Source organism: Camelus bactrianus, chromosome 12 (assembly GCF_048773025.1).
Source record: "Camelus bactrianus isolate YW-2024 breed Bactrian camel chromosome 12, ASM4877302v1, whole genome shotgun sequence".
Lineage (NCBI taxonomy): Eukaryota > Metazoa > Chordata > Mammalia > Artiodactyla > Camelidae > Camelus > Camelus bactrianus.
Window position 1 is genome coordinate 56452024 of NC_133550.1, and position 23114 is coordinate 56475137.

The following is a 23114-nucleotide window of genomic DNA, read 5'->3' on the forward strand; positions in this document are numbered from 1 at the left end:
ATTTTTTTTACGATGGCTCATTGGTTGGTTAGATGATTGACAGTTGGTGTTTGACCGTTGTGGACGATAGATCCCAAAGAATCTGAGCAGGAAACTGCAATTTATGAGAAGATTGTTGGGCTCAGGGTCTCCTCAGGGTGTGTTCATTGTTAGGATGTCCACTACAAAGACTTTTTTTTTCATGTAACGTGTTGAAAACTACAGTAAGCTTACAGATGGTATAGATTTCTTTTCCTCTCTCTCAGCGGCCATCCTGGAAAGCGTTGCCTTGAATTATCGCTGCTTTGGAAGAATATAGGCATCCTAAAAACTTTAGAACTGGAAAGATTTTTGGCGATCACCTCCCAGTCTCTACATTTTACAGGCAAGGAAGCGAAGAGTGTTCACCATTTTGCCTGTTACATCTTGAAATAATGAAGTCCCAGGAAAGAAAGTGAATTTACTTGTAACTGTGTGTTCTTCTAGTCTACTTAAAATCCACTGTAGAAAGCTCTGTTTTCAGGCATCATGGAGGAGGAAGACTTTGTAGTTAATTAAATACCTTTATTACGAGAAAGTTTCCCATATCCCATAGTATGCCAGTCATTGGAATATGTTAAATATTAAAAGTATGCAGCTTATAATTTCATCTTTTTTAGAGAATGCAGAAAGCCCTGTAGGACCACATTTGGTGTATTTTGCCAAGTCCTTTGACTCACCTGATCTCTTTTAAGTCTCCCCAAACCTTGAGAAGTGGATAAGTTGGATATTACTGTTATCTACGTTTTGCAGATGAAGAAACTACACTTCCGTGAGGCTACTGACTTAACTAACTAGTTTGCTGAGAGTTAGGATCTGAGCCCAATTTTTCTATTTCTAAATCATGTGATTTTTTCACTTTGCCGTTCTTTTGAATGACAAATGAGCTAAGTAAGAGAATATTCTAGTTTTAGATCAACTAGAGGTTGATTTCGCGTATAATAAGGATTTAGTAGGCTCATGACGCACTCCCTAACCTGTCCTAGCCTTTGTGCAAAGCGGTGATCAACTAACTATTTGGCAGCAAGAAGCCTTGAATCCATCTTGCTTTCTCAACCTCAGTTCTCCAATGTTAGAGTTGAGTCTGTTTAACTTACTTTTTTCTACGTGAATGATTTTTATTTTTTATCCTGGCTCATGGCATTTATTCTTATTCTTTTTTGGTATTATGCATACACACATTTAATTTTGGAATACTTTTAGGTTTAAGGAAAGGTGTAAATAGTAGAAAGAGTTCTTATATATCCTCTACCTGGCTTCCTCTAAAGTCAACATCTTATGTAACCATGATCCACGAATCAAAACTGAAAAACTAACATTGGTATTAAACTATTCACTAAACCTTCGACTTTATTGGGATTTCACCAGTTTTTCCACTAATGTCCTCTTTCTGTTCTGGGATCCAACCAGGATATCACATCGCCCTTACTATTCATGCCTCCCTTATCTCTTCTAATCTGTGTCAATTGCTCAGTCTTTGCTTGCTTTTTATGACTTTGACACTTTTGAAGAATATTCTATAAATAAATATTCTGTAAATTTTAAAAAATCCCTCAGTTTGGATCTGACCGATGTTTTCTCATGATCAGACTGGGTAATGCATTTTGGGGACGAATACCAGGGATGAAGCGCCCTTCCCACAGCAGGGGGTGCATGAGAACAACGTGGCGCGTCACCGGGGAAGTTCACCTCGTCTACGCATCGTGAAAATTACATCTGCCAATTTTCTCCACTGTGAAGTTTCTATTCCCCCCTCTCCCCTTTCCATACTGTATTCTTTGGAAACAAGTCGCTAAGTTCAGCCCACACTCAAGGGGAGAGAAATTAAGCTTCACATCTGGAGAGAGGAGTATCAAAGAATTTGTGGACATATGTTAAAACCACCACAGTAATTAATACATAGTTTGGGGGAGTGACATTGAGGCGATTCAAGCATCCTGTTTTTCCTAAAAGTTTCACCCACTAATTTTAGCATTCATCCTTGGATCTTGCCTGCAGCACACTGTGGTGTTCTAATGGTGGTTTTCTCTTTCTCTCATTCCTTTTACACTATTATTTTGAATTCTTCTTTAACAAATATTTGTCTCCTTTTATTTATCGAAACACTCCCTCATTTATATCAGTATGGGCTTAATGGGTATCTGGCTTATTAACCAATACCATCTGTTGCTCAGATTGTTCTAGCTTTGGCCACGGGGAGCTCCTAGAATACAATTTTTTTTATATACAGTTTCTTTTTGTCTTTACTATCAGAGTTTCCTGACAATATTTTAAGTTGACTGTTCTTTTCTCTTCCTCTCATCATTCCTGGATCCACTGATTCTGATTGTTAAGCATGTTTTTTCTTTTTTTTTACCCCTGGGAACTTCATTCTAGGTCTCTCTGGCCTGAATATGCTTAATTGTGGTCTGATGCTCAGGTCTGGTGCTGGACCCCTGTTCATCCTGAATCAAGAGGCACCATCCCCAACGTGAATGAGGCAGAAAACTGATTCTGTAGTTGCTCCATTGTCCACAGTTGAGATAATTACAGAAGATAGTTTCCCAGATAACAGACACCTAGCCTCATTATCTTTACATTTTAGATACTTTTGATGAAAATTGTTCCAAAACTGATCATGGATTTTCCAAAGCAAAATGAACACAATACATTTTTTTATATACCTCAAGGTAGTATCAAGAACTTTTTTTTTAATTCCATTTTTATGAAGTAATGGCCTCAAGAACTTTTTATATGCATAGGCTGTTTACACTCATAACCAGAAAGCACCCCAGGTCCCACAAGTTAGTGAATCTTAAATAAGATCATCTTAACCATATATGCCAAGTCTGCTGAAGCCATAGCCCCCACTTGTCAAGTGACAGGATGTCAGCTCTTTCCCTCAAGGGGTGGGGGGGGTTGCCTTACACATCATTCACACCCCTCCCAGCTTCTCATCCCTCTGCACAAGCTGCTCACTGTCTCTTCCAGTGACTGTCTGCTGTGGATCTACTCATTGCCAGTGCTTTCTCCATAGGTCTGTTGATCGATTCATTCATTTATTAAACACCTACTATTTGCCAGGTACTCTTCTATAGACGCGGGCTTGATCAGTAAATAAAACAGAAAAAAAATCCCTGCTCTCCCGGAGTATTCAAGTCAGGGGAGACAGACAATAAGCAATATAAATCTCCTTGGGGTGCTCTCTCTGCTGCTACTGCTATAAGCACCTTGCAGGTCCGTGGACCTCTGCATCTCAGGCTCTTAACTTTCTTTGACTAGCATCTGCCTTGGTGTTCCTATAGCAGAGCTGTTAGGTCTCCTGAACGTATAACCTTTCAGGAACGGAGTGGGAGGAGTTAGGTGCAGCCCCCGTGCTCCACCCCAGAACAACTGCTTCTTATCGACACATTGTGTCCTGTTTCTAAACCTCCTTTTAAAATAATGGTGATTTTTATCATGCCAGGGTCCCAAGCAACTTGAATCCTGTGGCCATCCCTCTCGTTCTGTCTCATGTGGCTGTACATAATTGGAGATTATGTACAGAGCCCTGTTCTCCGTGAAATATTTTTGCACAATTAAAATCTTGGAATTCTGTTGGATACCAGTGATGACATCACCTAAATTCATATGAGGCATACCTGAGCCTCGGTTTTGCCCCAGCCGTCAATAACATGCATCCAACAGTGAACGTCTTGTGTCTAGCAGTTCCCTTTTTCTTTTCTAGTTTATTCCGTATTATTAATATTGTTAGACTTCTGAGTAAAGTAAGAGTAAATAGTCTTAAAGAAATCGTAAGGGGTTCTCTTTTAAGAAATGAGCATGAGATTAGATTCGTGGTTTCAAATTGTTTAGAAACTTGGGTTTTGGTTTTCCTTTCCTTGCCTTCCTTCTGGTTCTGATTCTGTTCTTGAGAGGCAGATTTTCTGGTAAGTGAAGTATATGGAGTAACTATTTCATGCAACCCATTTCAGAATATTGGCAGCAGGCATCGAGTGAAAGCACAGAATCAGAACTTCAAAAGTTTGGGGGCTTTTGTCCAGGGCTTCCAGGGACTGTTATTCTAGAGCAAATCCTTGAGACCTGCTCTTCCTTCTCGTCACATTTGAAGTTGGCATGACAGCGTTCTTTAGAACTTTCAGGTGTGACTATTTCTACTTCCTTATCTTCAAGGGCATCAGATGGTTAATATTCTTCCAAAGCTCCTGAAGGGAACACTCTGCTCTAAAGAGATGAAGTGGGAATCTGGGATTCAGGGAGACCTACTGATTCCACACCTTCTGTCCTTTGTGTTACTCTTAGCGGGGAACACAAATATGTATTTTTACATATGTTATTGTAGAATCAGAAAAAAATAAACAAATCAGAATTTGCAAAATTTGAAAGAAAGGTATTAAGTCAGAGATGGTGACATGTATCCTCAACATCTACTAAATATCCTTGGCAGACAATCGGGGCTTTTCCGGCATGTTGGTTCCCCATCGTATGGCATGAGGAGAAACGGGTTTAATATGAGGAAAAAGTGGCTGAATGAAAACTGAATCCCACTTTAGCCTAACAAACAGAACCTTATTTGTAAACTTTGTAATGTTTGTTTTCATATTTGTGTAGTCCTTGAGGTTTGCATTCCAGATTATGTACAGAGAAGCAAAGAAAGACAAGAAAAGGAGAAGGAGAGAGAGAGGCAGAGAGAGAACGCTGTGAGGAAACACTGCTCAAGGAAAAAAAAATTTTAGCTCAATTATGTAGGCTCACGACGTTTATATCATTTCGACATGCTTTGAGTATCTAAATTGAAATAGAGCTAGAAATCGTTTGATGTTCATCCATCATTAAATTTAACCTGTTTTTGTTTTGTTTTGTTTTTTTGCATGATGCACGTAGCCATGTTGCTTTACCGGTACATTGCGTCCTTGGGGACCATTTCTCATCTTTAGGAAAACAAGTTCCGCTATTGTGGGAAGAGTTTTGTGGGGTTGAAAGCCCGTGAAAGTGACAGGCCAGGGCGTGAGTGCCTTCGAAAGAGCTTCTGACTCTTCTCCTCTGCACTACAGACACATTTCACTTCATTTCATTCCTTCATTTCAAAGGAGACTATTTCAAAAATCCATTTCTCAACATATGACAAATTCATATTGTGTTCAGTATGGTGGTGGGTAGAGAATAAACACAGAAATGCGTGTTTACAGGGAAAAGAAGAATTGTCCCCTGACTCCTATTATTTTGGTGAAGTTTACTAACAAGTAGATCCTCTACATCTTCAGCAGAAGCTGCATTGCTCCAGCCATCCTCAAAACATTTCTTGTTCGGGAGGGATCTGAACGTGGATTTGAAGGCAGGAACCAGTGGGATATGTTCCTGTAACCTCCCCAAATCTGACCTCAGGCAGATGTTCCATCCTGTCCTCAGGAATTCTCTGCCCTCTGTGGTTTGACCTAGGACCTTGACCTTCAGGTGATGCTTTGAGATCTTTTTTCCATCTGACTTCTTCTCCCTGTGCAGGTGTAATGATGGAGGAAGGGTGGGCATGGTTTTAAATAATTCAGTCTTGCTTCATGTGGTTAGTTATTATTGTCCTGTTTCTTCTAATGCATTTCCATTAACATTTTATTGCAGCCTGAGGCTATTAAAGTCCAAGAGACACTCTTATAAACCCACACTCCTCCTCTTCCAGTTCCCATCTGTACTTACTAACTAGTTCACTGTGGGTCACTTGCAGAACCTGCGAGTGATAAAGATTTTGGGACAGTTGACTTTATTTTTAGTGGAATAGGAGCTAAACTTTGATCAATAAAACAACCATGAAAGAAGAAAAGCCACATAAGATTCTTTCGTTTCTCAGCTTTTTCAGTGAGGAAATACAAGCAAAATCATGTTGAAATTCTCCTCCCCATTTTTTTTAACGTACGAGAGTGCAAGGATTGTGACCTTGAGCCGTGGAAATCAGAAAAGCTTTCTCTCTCTTTTAGATTTCCACCAGCGGTCAGGTTCATATGACACGAGCAAATTGATAGCTCTTGGTGGTAAAGAAATGTAGGAAACTTAAAAGAAGCAGAAAAGGTAGGAAAGATACTGGAAGGTGGTTGCATTTAAGGCCCAGATGTAATAGGGAAGAACAGACCTGACTCCATATTAGATCTGTTCCTTTGGCTCTAACCCTGTGCTCTGTTTCCGGGGCTTAGTCCTGCTGGTTCTGCACCTTTTGTAAAAAAAATGCTGCCTACAGCCTGAAACATACAGGACGGCCCATTTTCAAGGCTCTGACCTTTATGGGTATAATGTTTTTCCATTCATGTAGAGCTAAAACAGAACAGAGAATAACATTTGTCTTGCTGGAGGTTTACAGGGACACCAGGGCCTGACCTGTGTGGGCAAGAACAAAGGATTCAGGTACCAATGAGTTTGAGATGACCAACCACACCCCTTCCCCTTTCTAGTATAACAGGAGCCTGAATTCTGACTTGGGGAAGATGGCTCTCCAGGACATTAGTCTGCCATCTTCTTAGTCTGCTGGCTTTCTGATAAAGTCGTTATTCCTTGCCCCAACACCTCATCTCCTGATTTATTGGCCTATCATGGGGCGAGCAGAATGAGTTTGGACTCGATAACACAGGGACTCTCTGATCTGGTGGTCCAGACTCATGTTGGTCCCCTTTACAATCTCCCCACACCTTTCTTACCTCTGTCCCATCCTCTCTTCCCCTAGAGCCCAATTTCAGCCTTGAAACTTGAAGTGTTGCTTCCACTGTGTATGCGATTGTTTTGACTAGTGCACACCTGACTTTGTTTGTTTTCCTGAAATGCCTCCCCTGAAATTCACTTTCCCAAGGGAACTCTCCTCATGGTTCTGATCTTGTTTCCTGCCTCTGCTAACCATAATGTCCAGAGGTTTTAATAGAACTAACTTCACTGAGACTTCAATTCCTCAATACGTGTTCTGCTTAATAGTTTAGCTTTGGTCTTCTTTAGGACTAACCCTCCATGACAATCTGGTTGGAGTGGCTCAGAAAGAAGAGCTGCCATCCAGTTGCTATGGGTGACGCTCTCCATCTGAAGTCACTCTCTTCACCTCTGCCACCTGCAGGCTGAGTGGTGGCACTTGCGGCTGCATGGGCTGCCTGGACAGTCCCAGAAGCCTCGCAAGACCCTGCCACAGTATTTGGCCCTTCTTGCCCACGGGAAGGACTGGACTCTCTTTGAAATGATTTAATTTAATGGATGACCTCTGCTCTTGGTCCTGCTATGTTTAAATAGTCACTTTTTTAACAGTGTTGAGAACTGATCCTGATCATCTTCTTGCATCCTTTCCTTCCTACTGAGTTTACAGCTCCCCTCCTTACCAATGTGGTGCTAATGGAAGCCTTCACTAAGATTCACCAATCAACTACACACTGAGCACTAACAAATATTTTGTTTGTAATGCAAAGCGTTATGGCAGGTGCAGTGGGGGAGGGAAGAAGTTATTCAGAAGTCGAAATGTCCCTTGGCCCTCCTTGCTCTCAGAAAGCTTAACATCCAATTGGGAAGACAGCTTGGGTGGAATTTGCTAAGAACTGAACGACTTGTAGTGATTAAAAAATGGAACTGGAGTTTGGAGAAGGGAGAGCAGATCATTTGGTTTGGCATGGTCCAGAAGGTCTTCATGAAGGAATTTGGAGCTTAAACTGGCCATTGAAGAATTTGGAGAACTCCAGCAACAGGGGAGAGTTTTGTAAAATTGTATTTTTAGGCATGGTTATTACATCCATTGTCCATTTTCCTCTATGTTTCTACTTTATATCCATATATCCATTGCCTTATTGTAGGTTGAGTTTGATCATAGGTTCCAAGCGGCAAAATACGAATTTTCTTTCACTCTTTTTGATAAGCAGCAATGAGTACAGTTGGTGAAAATCATACATAATAGATTGTAGTTTCTAGCTGTCTTGTACAGAAACTGAAGTAAGTGTTCTGGGATTTGTACTGTTTTAACTTTAAAATTTTACAAAAATTATACAGTTTTTACAGGTTACTTTCCATTTGCAGTTATTACAAAATATTGGCTCTATTTCCTGTGTTGTACAACGCATCCTTGAGCCCACGTTACACCCAATAGTTCGTACCTCCCACTCTTCCTCCCCCATGTGGCCCCTCCCGCCCTCGCTACTTCTTTTTAAAAAAAGAAGCAATGTAAATAGACTTTTGGAAAGTACAGAAAATTTACAGAGGAGAAGATAAAAATGCCTATAATCTCTCCAGAGAGATGTAAAAAAATTTTATTGAAGTATATAGTTGATTTACAATATTATATTAGTTTCAGATGTACAACATAGTGATTCATTTTTATACATTGCACTCCATCTAAAGTTATAAAATATTGGTTACAGTCCCCGCACTGTACCATCTATCCTTGTAGTTTATTTATTTTATACGTAGTTGTTTGCACGTCTTAATCTCCTTTTCCTATCATGCCCCTCCCCCACCCCTTTCCCAACTGGTCTCCACTAGTTTGTTCTCTACAAGTGTGAGTCTGTTTCTGTTTTTCAATAAAATGTTTTGGTAGATGCCTGGAAGGATGGTCATGCACAGTTAGGCTGGTTGTGTACTTCATAGCTTCAGGGATTGCCTTTCACATGGAATACAGTTGTCAATAGTACCCCTGGAGCACGGAAAGCAGTGGCCCTGACACTCATACTTGGGACATATCCTCCTAATATAATTTCTTTTCATTTATTAATATTTTTAAATATTTTTATGTGTAATATTTATCTGAAATATACTTGGAAATAGCTAACTATTTGATTTTTTAATGTATCACAATTTGAAACACATTTCCTACTATTTGACACTTGGAATTTTTTTCAACTTTTCAATTTAAATTAATGTTATAATGAACATCCACATAGGATAGAAGGATATGCATTTGAACTTTACTGTAATTTTTTTTTCCTGCAGGTTAAATTTCTAGAGTGAGACTTGGTAGAAAAAACAGAGCACTTAAACAAAATTTTTATTGGAGTAGAAGCTATTCAGAGGAAGTGCACAAATCATAAACTGCACAGCTTATTAAAGTAGCACCTAGAACAAGAAACAGTATATTACTGGAATCCCACAAGCCCTCCTTGTGTTCCTCTGCATGATCCTCCAAGGGTAATCACTGTGCTGACTTCTGGTACCGTAGACTATTTTGCCAACATTTGTACTTTATGCAAATGAAATCACATAGTGTTCATTGTTTGTGAGGTTCATCCACATCATGGCATATAGTTGAGGACTGTTTGTTCCAGTACTGCTAGAATTCCATTGTAGGATGACACCACAATTGATTGATCCATTCTACTATTGAAAAACATTTGGAAATACATGCACCCCAGTGTTCATAGCAGCACTATTTACCATAGCCAAGACATGGAAGCAACCTAAGTGTCCATCGACAGATGACTGGATAAAGTAGTTGTGGTATATTTATACAACGAAATACTACTCAACCATAAAAAAGAATAAAATAATGCCATCTGCAGCAACATGGATGGACCTAAGATGGTCATTCTAAGTGAAGTAAGCCAGAAACAGAAAGAAAAATACCATGATATCACTCAATTGTGGAATCTAAAATAAAAAAAAAAAATGGACACTATGAACTCATCTACAAAACAGAAACAGACTCGCAGATATAGTAAACAATCTTATAGTTACTGGGGTAAGGATAAATTGGGGAGTTTGAGATTTGTAAATGTTAGCCACTATATATAAAAATAGATTTTAAAAAGTTTCTTCTGTATAGCACAGGGAACTATATTCAATATCTTGTAATAACCTTTAATGAAAAAGAATATGAAAACAGATATATATGTATACACACACACACAAACACACATATATATGCATGACTGGGACATTGTGCTGTACACCAGAAATTGACACATTGTAACTGACTGTACTTCAATTAAAAAACATTTTTTAAAAAATGATCAGAATAACTGTTGCTGCCTAAGTGAAAAAAAAAAAAAAAGAAAACGAACCATTTAGCTAGCTTGCAGTTTTGGACTGCTGCACACGGTGCTGCTAAGAACCCCTCAGTACCTGTCTTTTGGTGAACATATGTAGGAGTTTCCATCAGGCATATGCCTAGTTAGGAAGTTGTGGGAGATGCAAATATATTCAGCTTTAGGAAACTGCCAGACTGTGCTTATCTTCCCACCAGCAATGTCAGAGTTCTGGCTCCTCCACATCATTGCCTGTGTTGTCTGTCTTAGCTATACTGGTGAGTGCACACTGGTATTTCATTGTAGGTTTAATTCACATTTTTTTTTCTGATGGCTAATGTAAGCACTTTCTCATATGCTCACAGTTATTGGCCATTTGGAAATCCTCTTTTGTAATACATCTGTTCAAGTCTTTTGCCCATTGTTCTAATGAGTTTTTTTTCCCCTACAGGTTATAGGAGGGACCTACACATTTTGTTTAAAGATCCTCTTCAAAACTTAAGTGGCATGCACAAATATTTAATTTATCGTGCACTAGGGAGAAGAGATAATCCTTGGAATTCACACGAGCCAAAGGAAAATCTGTTGTGTGAAGAGAAGCAAAGGGATTTACTTTAGATCTTCAAGCATATTTTAATTCTAATATGGAATTTTTAAAATAGTGCTTTCCATAAAATCCCTGATGTCTCACAGTGCATGAAACAAAGTGCAAAAATATAGGTGTTTATCCTGACATTTAATTTAGAACTATTGAAAAAAAATCGAATTGTGTGAATGTTCCAGTCTGGCGATCTGAAAGTAAAATGATAAGGAAACAATTTTAAATTTTCTAAAGAAAAAACGAAGAAAAGAACTATTCTAAAAATGTTCAAGTTTCAAAATGTATCTCTATTTAGATGGTGTTGATATATCCAGGGACATGTAGCAGATGTGCTGGCCTGTTTCCAAGCCCTGCTTAGAGGTTTCGAATCAAGGAAGACTGTTACATTATGTGTGAAATGCCACTTCAGTTCAGAGTCTTCCAGTAAATTGGTAGTACCCACTACATAGTCTTTTCGGGCTGATTAGTGGGAAAAGCACTCCCAGCTGCAAATATCCACAAGTTTAAATAATTTTTAAGGAAAAAAGGGCAGGAAACATCATTCGATCCATCCCTGGGCTCTTCTAGGCACTGTAGGATGTATGATTTTGAATGTCTAAAATTAGGTGGAATTAAGGGCCATACTATTCCTCCTTCAAGGAAAATAATAATTCTGTATGATTTTTAACATTTACTGCATAAATTATGTGGGTAAAAAAGGTTGAAGTTAAGAATTAAGTCGAGTGAAGTCTCACTAGTCCGTTGGGCAGTCTTCCAAAGAAATCTTAACAAATTGGACCAGTTTCATCAATTTTGAACTGGACAAGCTACAGGTGGAAGACTCTGTGTTACTTTCTTAGCTGTGAAAGGATCATCCTCATCAAATATTGAACATAACGTATGTGAGAGCTTGTACGATGCGGTCTTTGAAATATTAGGAAAACGGTATTCTGTAGAAAAAAGACCAAAGATAGCTTCAGGAGTGTGTGCTCAGTCTTTTGCATCTGGCTTTACTCTCGATCTCTTTTTCTTTTCTTGTGGAGCAGAGTGGTTTTTACTGGTTTGTGGAAAGGTCAAAAAAAAGATATTTTAACTTGATAATAAAAGGCAAATAAGAGAATATATAAACAAGTAATGAAGGAACAAAGGTTTTTTTGTTGTTGTTTTTTTCCAGTCCATCAAGAATTTCCTAAAGAAATCACAGATTTCACCCAGGTAATCAGCATCTAACTAAGTTCATTTCTCTGAAATCGTTCCTAAGTTCACATAGGAAACTTTCCAAATAAACAAAATGTGGGTCACCATCAACCCCACAAGATAAAAAATCGAGGGTAACTCTTAGGGAAATTTTGGTTGACTTGACTAGAAGAACAGCTGCTCTTCATGGATTTCATCAACTCATGTGATTTCATCAGCAAATGTTGCCTTTCTTTCTTCTCTGGACTTTTGACCCACGATGATCATCAATTTAAGATCAAGGCACATGACCCAGCATTATTGTTCTGGGACTTATTATAGAAAGAAAATAAATCAAGAAAAAAGGAGCAAGTTCCAAATTAACAAAGAGCATCATACAGAAGAGGTCAGTGGGGACTCCTTTTTTTGATTTAACTAGGGCTAAAATGACTTCTGCATGATACGAGTAAATCAAGTATTTTAGGCTCTCGCGTTGGAATTGAAGTACCATCTCTTTTAAGTTTTTTGAACAAAGAGGCCAAATATTATAGTATTATATATGACTTTTCTTTGCTAAATGAACATAAATATTTTCCAGATATATTTTTTCATAGCATCTTATAAGAGAATACCTTAAGGCATGAGATTCTTGAGTGGCTTGTGGAAACAGTATCATGACTTCTAATCATGCCTCATGTCTTTCTAGGGTATGGATTTCTATCCTCACACACAAAAGCTGTGTGAACAAGATGGATCAAAAAAGATCATGACGGACTATACTTGAAAAAGAACTCTCCAAATTAGAAAAAAAGGTAAAAAGAAGAAATACAAAATTATGATAGGATGGTTTACTTGAAACTTACCATTTTAATCATGTCTTCTGCCTACAGGATTCACAGCATGGAGATCTAGTCAGACAATTTTAAAGTTAGGTTTTAGGCACTTTATAAAGGTCAGCTTTAAGGCAACCACTGAGTTAGAGAAGCTAGATCTGATCATAAATCTGAGAAGATACTAACTTTAGATTTTCTCTTTGTGCTGAGAAAGTTTCAGACAATATTGTCTCTGAAGCACAGAGGTACCAGAATTACCTTGTGTAAAAATGAATGCCATTTTCCTGCTCAAAAATGTTTAGTTGATTTCTCTTTATCTTCTGGATTAAGCTCAGACTCCTTAATCTGACATTCAGGAGTCTGTGATCTAGATTTCCATTCTTACTGCCTATTATTATTACTCGTTCTTAAAGTATGGTCTTTGTATTTTGTGTACCAAAATAAAACCGAATGCTTATTAAAGTTGAAACTCAAGCTCTTCAGATAATTCTTATGCATATTATTTGCTGAGATCCCCTACCTACATGAGCCCTCAGCACCAACAAGTGCGACCTGATGTCCCCAACGGGCTTCCTAGGGTTTTATCTTTGGGCTCTGGTTCATAACACTCTAGGCAAGTCTTTTCTTTCTATCTCATTCATCAGTCAAAACTCAACTCAGTTCAAGCCTCCTTCATGAAACCATTTTGGGGTGGTTTCTTCTGAGCTTTATTTTTTTTTTTCCATCTGTGAAAGGGTAAAATAATGAACTAAAAATAAAAGGATTATTGTGAGATAATACTATTGCTACAACTAAAACTTGAGTCCCAGAGCTCAGAGATGGTTCTACCAGTGTGATGTAGGATTAGGATTCAGGTTTGAGTAATTTCAAGGAAATTCATGCTCTTGCTCACTGTTGCCCCTGGCAACGTAAGCATGTTGAACGGCTGAGTTGGTTAATGGTGCCCTTTCCATCCATTTTACTCAGTTAGAGCAGCTACAAACATTTGGACTTGAAGACAATCAGTGAACTCATTTTGCAAGATAGGAATCAAACTGGGAGTTTTAAATAAAATTTTCCCAGAAGGTCAGTCAATTAAAAAACACAGCAGAAAATATTGGTCTTTCAGAATTTTCAGGGGTACGCCCATTTAATTGCATTTTTTTTCCATTTTTGTGTATATAAATCTTTATTGAAGTATAGCCAGTTTACAATGCTGTGTCCATTTCTGGTGTACAGCATAATACTTCAGTCCTACATGAACATATGTATATTCATTTTCATAGTCTTTTCACCATCGATTACTACAAGATAATTCTAGGAAAACTCTGGACCCCTGAGTATGCTGGGATCTTGGTGAGTTTATGTAGATCCTAGAGTCATGTAAACCTGGATCAGCATCTGGTCCAGGGGAGGGAGGGACAGGTGGAATTCAGACTCTCCTCAAATGTTTCTGGATCTGACTAGACCACCATAAGCAGAAGGAAGTAGGAGAAAAGATTTGAAATAAAACTTGCTCTAGAGGGTGTCAATAATAAATCAAGGTTCGTTACCAGAAAGCAACTAACAAGAACTAACAAGCATGCTTGTGTCTGTTCAAGACGGACTGACGACACTTAGCTGGCAGTGGGCTTGTTTAGGCTGGGAGACTCCCTAATCCCAAGTTTCTAAACCATTTTATATACTCCCACAATAGCTTTTTGCTAATAGATGTTTAGTTCTGCACTGTTATCTCTGCATCATCTCTTAGCTCCCCCCCCCCCCCTTTTCAGACAAAGAGACATTTCTGAAGAGCTTTCGCGTTTCCTTCAACGGGTTTCTTTCAGTGTGCTTCCTTAATAGCCTCACTTCTCTGTCCCTTTAATTTGAAAATGTAAATACGAAATAAAACCCTTTGGATGAGGAAATTTACAAGAAAAGTATTAGAGTGAAACTGTCAATAGACAGAGAGAGGTATTTCCTGGCTTGCAAATTCAGTTTAAAATGTGGGAAAAGGCTTTTTAAAGTAGTCATTGCAGAGAAAGCACCTGAGATCAACCTGCTAGAGTCTGAGGGGACCCTAGAAGGTAAGTGAATGTTGGGAAATAATAGTCTTGCCAGGGAAAACGTTACACTCACTCTTTCAAGGAGAACAGAGCTTTCCTGACAAATGGTCAAAGGACTCAACCACTGCACACTTAGAGGCATTACCAGTTTTCAAAGGATTTTCCCAAGAAGAGAAGGGGTAGCCAAGGGAATGAGCCAAGACTGAATTAAATAAGAGATACAGGTTTGTCTGGACCTTGGATTTCACTGTTATAAAATAGAGAGGGACACTCAGATTTGGAAGAGCCTTCAAGCTTTTCTGAATCATTCCACCTCTCCCTCCTTTTCCATCTTAAAATCTCTCATCTAGTGTGTTGTATTTTTTAATTTCAAGAATTTCTACGTAGTTGTTTTTTCAGTTCATCTCCTCTCCTTCAGTTTTGGAATCTGATAGATTTGGGTTTAATCTTTGTTATGAGTTGAATGCTTGTATCCCCCCAAATTCATATGTTAAAGTGCTAACCGCACGGTAGATGTATTTAGAAATGGGACTTCCAAGGAAATAATTAAAGTTAACTGAGGTCATGAGGGTGGGCCCTGATCCAATAAGATTTGTGTCCTTAAGAGGAGACACCGGAGATCTAGTGCTCTCTCTCCATTTCTCTCTCTGTCTCTCTCCACCCCCTAGTTCCGTCTACTATGTGTACACACTGAGGAAATACCATGTGAGGATATAATGAAAAGGCATCTGCAAGCTAGGAAGAAAGCTTTCACCAGAAACCAAATCAGCTGGAACCTTAACCTTGGACTTCAAGCCTCCAAACTGTGAGAAAATTAATTTCTGTTATTTAAACCACTCAGCCTGGTATTTTTGTTAGGCAGCCAGAGCTGACTGATACAATCTTGTTTCTCTTATCATCTGTGGGATCTAAAGACTCAAACTCCCTGAGCCACAGTTTTATCAACTGTGAAACAGTCTAATGACATCCAACTCCAAGGGCAGTGTAAGGATTAAATGTGAAAAATGCATGTAAAAGCTGCTTGTATATAACAGACATAATACATTTTACCTTACCCTTCCCTTCTCTATGGTTGGACATCTTCAGAAATAAGGCGTACTACACTCTCAGGCAGCTAATTTCAGTTTTGAACATCTCTGATTTTTAAAAATCCCTCCTTTTGATTATGTAATTTGTGTTCTTCTATCTATTGGTGCTATGGGAGGGAGGGTTTGGGGGCCAAAAACCAAACCCTCTCTGATCTGCCATATTTTTGAACCAACTGAAAAATAAAGCACAGGTGTCAGACAGCATCAAAACATCAGCCACATTGATATACCTGGATTGGCAAAAGCAGCTTGAGATCACACCTACGTGGATTTCCAATGCTCAGTTGGACCTACTAAGCTCTAGGTCACATGTGCAGTAGGAACCCTCTCCCCACACAGAGGGCAGAGGCTGCCCCAGGAGCAGACCCAAGGAACCCCCCTGCAAGGAAATCCAGAAGAAGGACAGAAAGGCAGGGCTGAGCATGCTCAGTTCTCTCTCCCAGATTTGCTAGTCGGATAAATCATTGCTTCTCCTCGGTGAGGAGGGAGGGAGGGTAGATATGTTACTTCAATATCATTCACACTTGGGAGTAGAGGTTCCCATGTGGAAGCATTAGGAGAGGGGAAAAAGGATTTCCCTAACCATAACTTCAGTTTCCAAAAATAAAATGTGACTTAAATGTTGAAGAAGAAGCTGAGGCCCAGCAGGTGCTGACATGTCTTAGTGTAAGTCCTGAAGGGAAATCTGAAACTGTACGGGAGCACACAGAGGTCCTCCCGCCATGTGTATCTGTATCAGTATCGGCACCTGTTGTCGGACCTCAGTAAACACAGGTAGCTGGGAGGGAAAGTGCAGAGCAGGGATGAATTAAAAGCAGAACAAGAGGACAGACAGGTAAGATTTGTATTCAAAGCTATGAGGAGGGGAGATGTGTACTCAGGGAAGTCTAGAAGAAGTTACCAACACTTAACAGAAGTGATGGAGGGAAGAGAAAAAAAGTGGGGTTGGAGAATTTTTTTTAAGGTAAACTATAAGATGAAAGGGAAATTTTTAAAGATAAAACACAAAAATGTAAGGAAAGACAATCTTCTGACTAGAGCAGCTGTTTATATATGTAGATGCGATAATGTAGGCATTTCAAGGAAAAGTTAAATAGTTAAATTGAGGGAAATCTAGCACAAGCTAGAAAGAAGTACGTCAAAAACGAGAAGAGGCTAGGTTAAAGGAAGTAAAAAAATTTGTAAAAATTTGAAACATTCCCCTTTCATCCCACCCATGATATGCATTTTCATTGTCAAGGTTATTTGACACACCTTAGCTGTTTAGTGTTGGAAATATTCAAAGTATTCATTTGTCATGTGATCATGGATGTCTAAATTGGTTCCGCAAAGGTGCTTGTGTCTCCCACATTTTGTAACATTTTCACTGAGTCTAAGTTCTCATCAGTTGTAAAATGTGATGCATTTACCTACCACAAAGAAAGAAAAAAATGCTGCCTATTAAACTCAGACATACTTTCAGGTTGCAAGATGCTTCCAGATCTCAGAAATGTTGAAATGGGAAAAACGTATTTTAAAATTTGGTGAAATATAGTATTTTATTTTCTTGGTAGCATTTATCAGAAGTTGAAATGATGCCGTTTATGGATCACATCAATTTTCTGTCTCTTTCCTTGAGAATTTAAGCTCCTTGAAGGTAGGAACTTTTCCTCCCTTATTCATGGCTATATGTCTGTCTTGTATTTACACATAACGGAGAATATTGTTTGATGACTGGCTATTCTTGCACAAGGGAGTGAGGGAAGAAGAGAATAAGGAGAAGCTGGGATGCATTTGGCCCTTTCAGTCACTCACTCAAGAAGGGTATTTTTCATTAATTAATCCTCTCATTCAAAAATATTTTAGGTGTCCACCCCTCTTCGCAGTACAGAGTACCCACATCACCACCACCAGCACCACACACATTCTCTTCCAGTACTTGGCTCATCCCTCCATTTTATCTGGGGTTGCAGACTAGCTCTAAAGAGTAGTATGACCACTGTGTATAGCTGAGTTACCCTGGGGATCCCCTCAGAAGGTTCCATATTGAAGAACAAGAACATCTCTCAGAAATTCAAACAATAGCCAAGTTTTCCTCTAGGGTAGAAACAGCTCATGGTTTCTTTTGATGGGCAGCAGATCAAAGAATTGATACATAGGAGCCATGCATATGAGAAATATATATCCCTAAATCTTAAAGTCACACACGGTGTGGAGAGATGCTTTCACTAGTGGTAAGGGTGATGCAGAAGCAGCTGGTCCAGGCCTCCCATTACAAAGGCACGTGCTCTTTCCGTGCAAGGCAAGTAAATTACGGGCAGTATTTAGATCTTTGACTCTTTTTATTTTCCTTTTGGTACGCAGATAGTGGAAGTAGAGTAGGTTCTAAGTGCATAGGGTGCCATCCCATAGATCATCTTTATCTAACTTTGCATCCTGGTAAGATGTTCTCTTGCAAGATGAATATGGAATTGATTTATATTTATACCATTATGAATTATTTTTATTTATGACACCATCTGTTATTTCTAATAAGAATGCTTTATATTTCCAGAGCCATTTAAATATGTGTCACATTTCTACGTTGCTTCACTTTACCATGCTCCTGGGTCAGATGAGATACCGTAGAGTGGCCTCTATATTCCAAGGGCCCAGCTTCAATAACTGGTCTACCACCTACTAGCTGTGAAATGTTGGAAAAATTACCTGTCTTCTCTGTGCTTCAGTTTCTTCCTCTCCAAAGTGGGGATGAAACAATAACCCATTTCTAGGGCTGCTGTAAGGATTAAATTCAATAATTCATATAAACTTTTTACCAACAGTGTGTGGCTATACCAATAGAATGACCATGCAGTAAGATATGAGCAGCTAGCTACTGAGCGTCCACCATGGTTATCTTATTTGATTCTCATCCAGCGCTATCAATGAGGAGTAATAGGTAACTCTCATTTCATAGGAAAGAAACAGGTTTTGAAAAGTCAGGAATATTCCCCAAGTCCACAGGTCCTGCCTGGTAAATGTCAGAACCTGTATTTTGTAGTAGAGTATCCCTGAGATCATCTGGCATCTAAGAACGTTCTTTAAATTCCTTAAGAACTTTCCTGAAATAAGATTCCTTTCAGTTGTTTTGTTATATGTTTTTACTGTAGTTCCTGGGACCCTGAAGAGCCATGTGCTACTACTAACAGTTGGGGGAAGCCACTGAGATACAGCATGAGAGACACCTTCAGACCAAAATCCATCTCAACCAGATGAGTTCAGTCCCTGGACCAAGGGCTAGGTCCAACAGTCACTCAGTCTTTATGTATAATTTCTGGAGTGTATGTTCGTGGTATTGTTATCATCACAATGTATTATTTATTGAGTGCCATCCCTTTATGTGGAGCTGTGTGGAACACACACCAGACAGGGTTTTCCCCCCAAGGAAATGGAAATGAAATTCAGATGGTCACGATTCATGAGATAACAAGAAAGCTACTCAGGGTGTGCAAACGAGGTTTGCAATGGGATCAGCCTTGGAAGGCTCAGCGAAAGGAAGTGTTTGATAGGACAGGAAGAGGGGGAAGTTGCTTGGCACTGGAGGAATGAGACCCGTTTCCAGGTACAGGAAGCATCGTGAAGGTCAGCGACAAAACGATAAAAAATAAAAGTGGGAGGTGGAAGAGAGAACACCAGGATGACTGAGCCATCAGAAAGGAGCATGGTGGGGAGGAGCAGAATGAGGACAAATGAGCCAGTCCAGAGTTGTGTATTTGTGGCTGGGGCTTGGTGCCATGTGCTGTTCGCCCTGGGGCGAACTGAAGGAACACGCCCTGCCTTGTTAAGGGAGGTGGCTGCATATGGCTGCCTAGACCAGGCTAGGAGTGGAAAGTCATATCACATCTGTACTGGTTTTTCATCTCTGTTCGGTTTTGTTTGTTCAAGTTAATGAAAATGATGTGCTATTGTTTTGTAGTGATGCCAGAAAAAGTTTCACCAGAGACTTCAAAAATGTTTTTGGTGCTGTGCCCATTTCATGTGGTTTCACTTTCCCTGCCTTTTCTCCTCCCTCCCCTTTCTCTCTCCCCTCCCCTGAAGCCCTTCTCAGATACCGATGGATTAATATCAAGCGACTGGAAGGACATTTGGAGAGAATTCAGCTAAACAGGTCAAGCCAGCCCCCAAAAGATAAAGTGATGGAAAAATCTAAGGGTGAATGGAGTTAGTATCATTTATGGAAGACATATTTGTAGAACCATCCGATAGAAACACATAATTAATAGTACCTCAAATTCATAGCTGGAGCTAATGAATTAGGGTGAATACACCTCCATCTGGGAATAATTAATAGTAATTTATAAACTCCTTAAGGAAAGGAGCTATGTCTTCACCTTCCTCAGCCAGTCTCCAGTGTGCCATAGAATCTGCTTTATCCATCTAGTCTTTCAAAATTTATTAAGTACTAGGTCGTACGCAAAGGCATTGGGAGATACCAAAGAAAAACAAGGCACCCTTACCTTCATGGAACTTAAAACTTCGGGGAAGAGGGCAAAACAAGAGGGAATGTAATAATCTGCTCTCAGTAAGGGAAAATTAAAGAGATACGGGGCTCATTAGTAGTGGGGTAGGTCACGCTGGCTTCCCAATACCAAACGCAGAAACTCTGCTCAGAACTGGTTTAAACTACAAGTGGGAATTTATTGGTTTAGTCAACTGCAAAGTGAAGAGTGTTACTCGATTTAGGCTGATCAGATGCTCAAATGACCTATCAAGAATGTGTTTCTCCACCATGTTGGCTCTGCCTTCCTCTGAGTGATGGAGAGTCTTAAGACAGGCTCTACCCATGTTATGGCAAAGATACCCACTGGCAGCTTCATATTTACACTATGTCACTTGAGTAACAGCAGCAGCAAAAGAGTACTTCTTCCCAAGAATTCCAGCAAAACTCTTGGAACGTCCTCTTGTTGGTATAACTTTGGTAAAGTGCCTATCCATGAGTTATGGTTGCCAGACAGATGAAGTAGGCTCACTGGTGGGCTTAAGTCATTTTTCAAAATGAAAATCAAGGTTGTTAGAATAAGAGGGCATGAATTCTGGGCACGTAAAAGCAGTAGGGCTTCGAAGATACCGCAAACAGTTGATGGCAATCTGTGAAGGAATAACTGTGACCCACTCCCCACCAAAGGATGGGTTGGGTTTGAGGGGTGCTTCAGTTTGCATATGCAAAATCTTAGTCACATGGCCATACCTAACTGCAACAGGAAGCTGGGCAAAGTATTTCCTGTCTATGCCATCACAATGCCACTAGAGAGAATAGATTCTGAAGAACAGCTATCAGTTCCCCGTACAAAGAGGAATTTACTTAGTCAGAAAGGTCTTGAAGGGGTGCACAGAGGAGGTGATGATTGGGGTAATATCCGAAGGAAGAGTAGCAGTTTAAACTAGGAGGCAAAAGGTGGGGAGGTGTCTGTGTGTTTCAGCTCTGGGCTGGAGAGGCCAGTGTTCCGGAGAGAAGTCAGCACGTAAATGCTGGTGAATGTGGGAGGACGTATGCCACGGTATTAGCACTGACGTCTCGGGGGTTAGGACAGGAAGAAGAGAAGAGGGAGATTACTACTTTTTCTTCATGTAACTGCCAGCCACACCTGAAGGTTACTCTCAAATATTACAAAATATCATTTAACTTGACACAACAAACTTGTATTAATTTCGTAATATTTTAGTCCCACAAAATAAAGTAAGAGATTGGCAGAAAATGGCATTTAATTGTAGATCTAGAAGACAACGTCACCGTCCTTCCTGGAAGCTGAGTGAGACAAAGTAATTTTCTTAAATCTTATCCAAAATAAGCACTGGGATTAGAATCCAAGTTATTTGGTTAAAACAAGTATGAGGTTTTAGAATTGTCTCCAACCATCATTTGTATATTCTCTACCTTTTCTTTGTGTGAATAATGACTCTTTATGGACTGAAAGCCAGGCACTGTGTTAGGCCTTGAAAATACTGCAATGAACTTGGCATTTGTGGGCCCCCCTGGGCTCGTAGTTTCAGTCTCGCTTAAATTCATTCATTAATGTCTGTTAATCATTGAAGGCAACGTAAACAATATGTAAACTATCTATGGTTTCAGATCCATGATTACTAGAAAAAGTGAAATTCGAAGCCATGCAGTTATGGTTATGCGGTTGTTTAGGATCTGGGTGTTGTTTCATTCACTTGGATGCAAAAATTTATGTAAAAATTATTTTTACTTGAGATGATTGCATCATCACACTTAGCGGCATTTTCACCTTAAGTTATCCGTCTTTCAGCCACTTTAGGTGACCAATGCTGAGAATAGTGTGAGCTCAGCTCTGCATTAGAAAGAGAGGAGCAGGAAGTTTAAGATTCTCAAGTTAAGTCCTTCTGGAGACATCCTCTCCAAGAGACAAGTGTCTGCAGTAGTCTTCCCTCGGGGTGTTTTGGTGTTTTAACTATTTGTTATAACAAGTCAAACACTACAGGAGAGATATAAATTCAAACTTTATCGTGACCCATGACTTTGTAAAATACTTTCAGATTTACCCAGGGTTTTATTTGAAATTCCAAGGAAATAAAAAGCTTATTCGGGTTAAAAAGTTGGGGAGGTGAAGCAGGGAATGACAGGGAAATTTATTCAATTACTCCCACGTGAAATGGGCTTCTATCTGAGTTGGGTGGATATGGTTGGTGTTTTCCTGGATCCATTTCTGATTTGATGCTAGAAAAAGATAGATTTCTGAACAGATTTTTTAAAAAAGCCAGTTTTACTTTAAAATGCCTTAGTTCTCCAGTTGAACAGTCCTACCCCAACATGAGCTAAGTAAGGCAAGGTAGTAAATTACACATTACTTGATAGGTCTTTGAACTTCCTAGCTGTGATTTATTGTGATGAAGCAGAGAAACACAGATCTATGCTTCATTGGTCAGAGAGCTCTGGTATGGTTATCGGTCCAATTTCATAATTTACTTTTATGGTACAAAAGACACATCAAGATAATCTTGTCTCTCTAGTTTTTGGCATCAGTGAAGGCTTTTGTTTTCTCAAAAACAATCCTATCAGTCATTTCAAAAAATTTGGCCTTAAGTGCAATTCTGGACCTAAAAGCAATTCTGCACATCTGGCTTCTCTTCTCCCAGTGAGTTACATCTTCGTAGGATTTAAAAAATATGTATGTTTAAGAGTAGCCTTCAGGTGTGGTTGGGCAGTAAGCACGTATGTCTCCATATGCTGGAGAAATCAGGGAAGATGGAGGGGCAATGAAGTGGTAATGAAGAGCTAGGTCTCCCTGGAACCCATGAATGAATGTATTAATTTCACAAACATTTATTGAATGCTGGCTACAGTGCAGACTCTGCAGTAGGTGCTGGTGAGTTAAAAGTGAATAAGGTAAATATTCCTGCTGTAAATAAGGGATCTCTGAGACTCAACTGAGACTCAGAGAAGACAATTATTAGTCTCAAAAATACCTGTC

General features: G+C 39.4%; 1 long non-coding RNA gene across 6 annotated transcripts in view; it reads left to right on the forward strand.

The window, feature by feature from the left end:
- LOC141579437 (uncharacterized) overlaps positions 1-16181 on the forward strand; it is a 35437-nt gene extending 19256 nt beyond the window's left edge. For 4 of the 6 annotated variants that reach the window (XR_012510839.1, XR_012510838.1, XR_012510840.1 and 1 more), the window contains exons 6-8: positions 10414-12124; positions 12425-12530; positions 15244-16181. This is a non-coding gene — a long non-coding RNA (uncharacterized LOC141579437). Of the gene's footprint in view, positions 1-245; positions 1556-10413; positions 12125-12424; positions 12531-15243 lie in introns of those variants that run through there. The other 2 variants (XR_012510841.1, XR_012510842.1) reach the window with 2 other exon arrangements.
- Positions 16182-23114: the final 6933 nt, after the last annotated feature.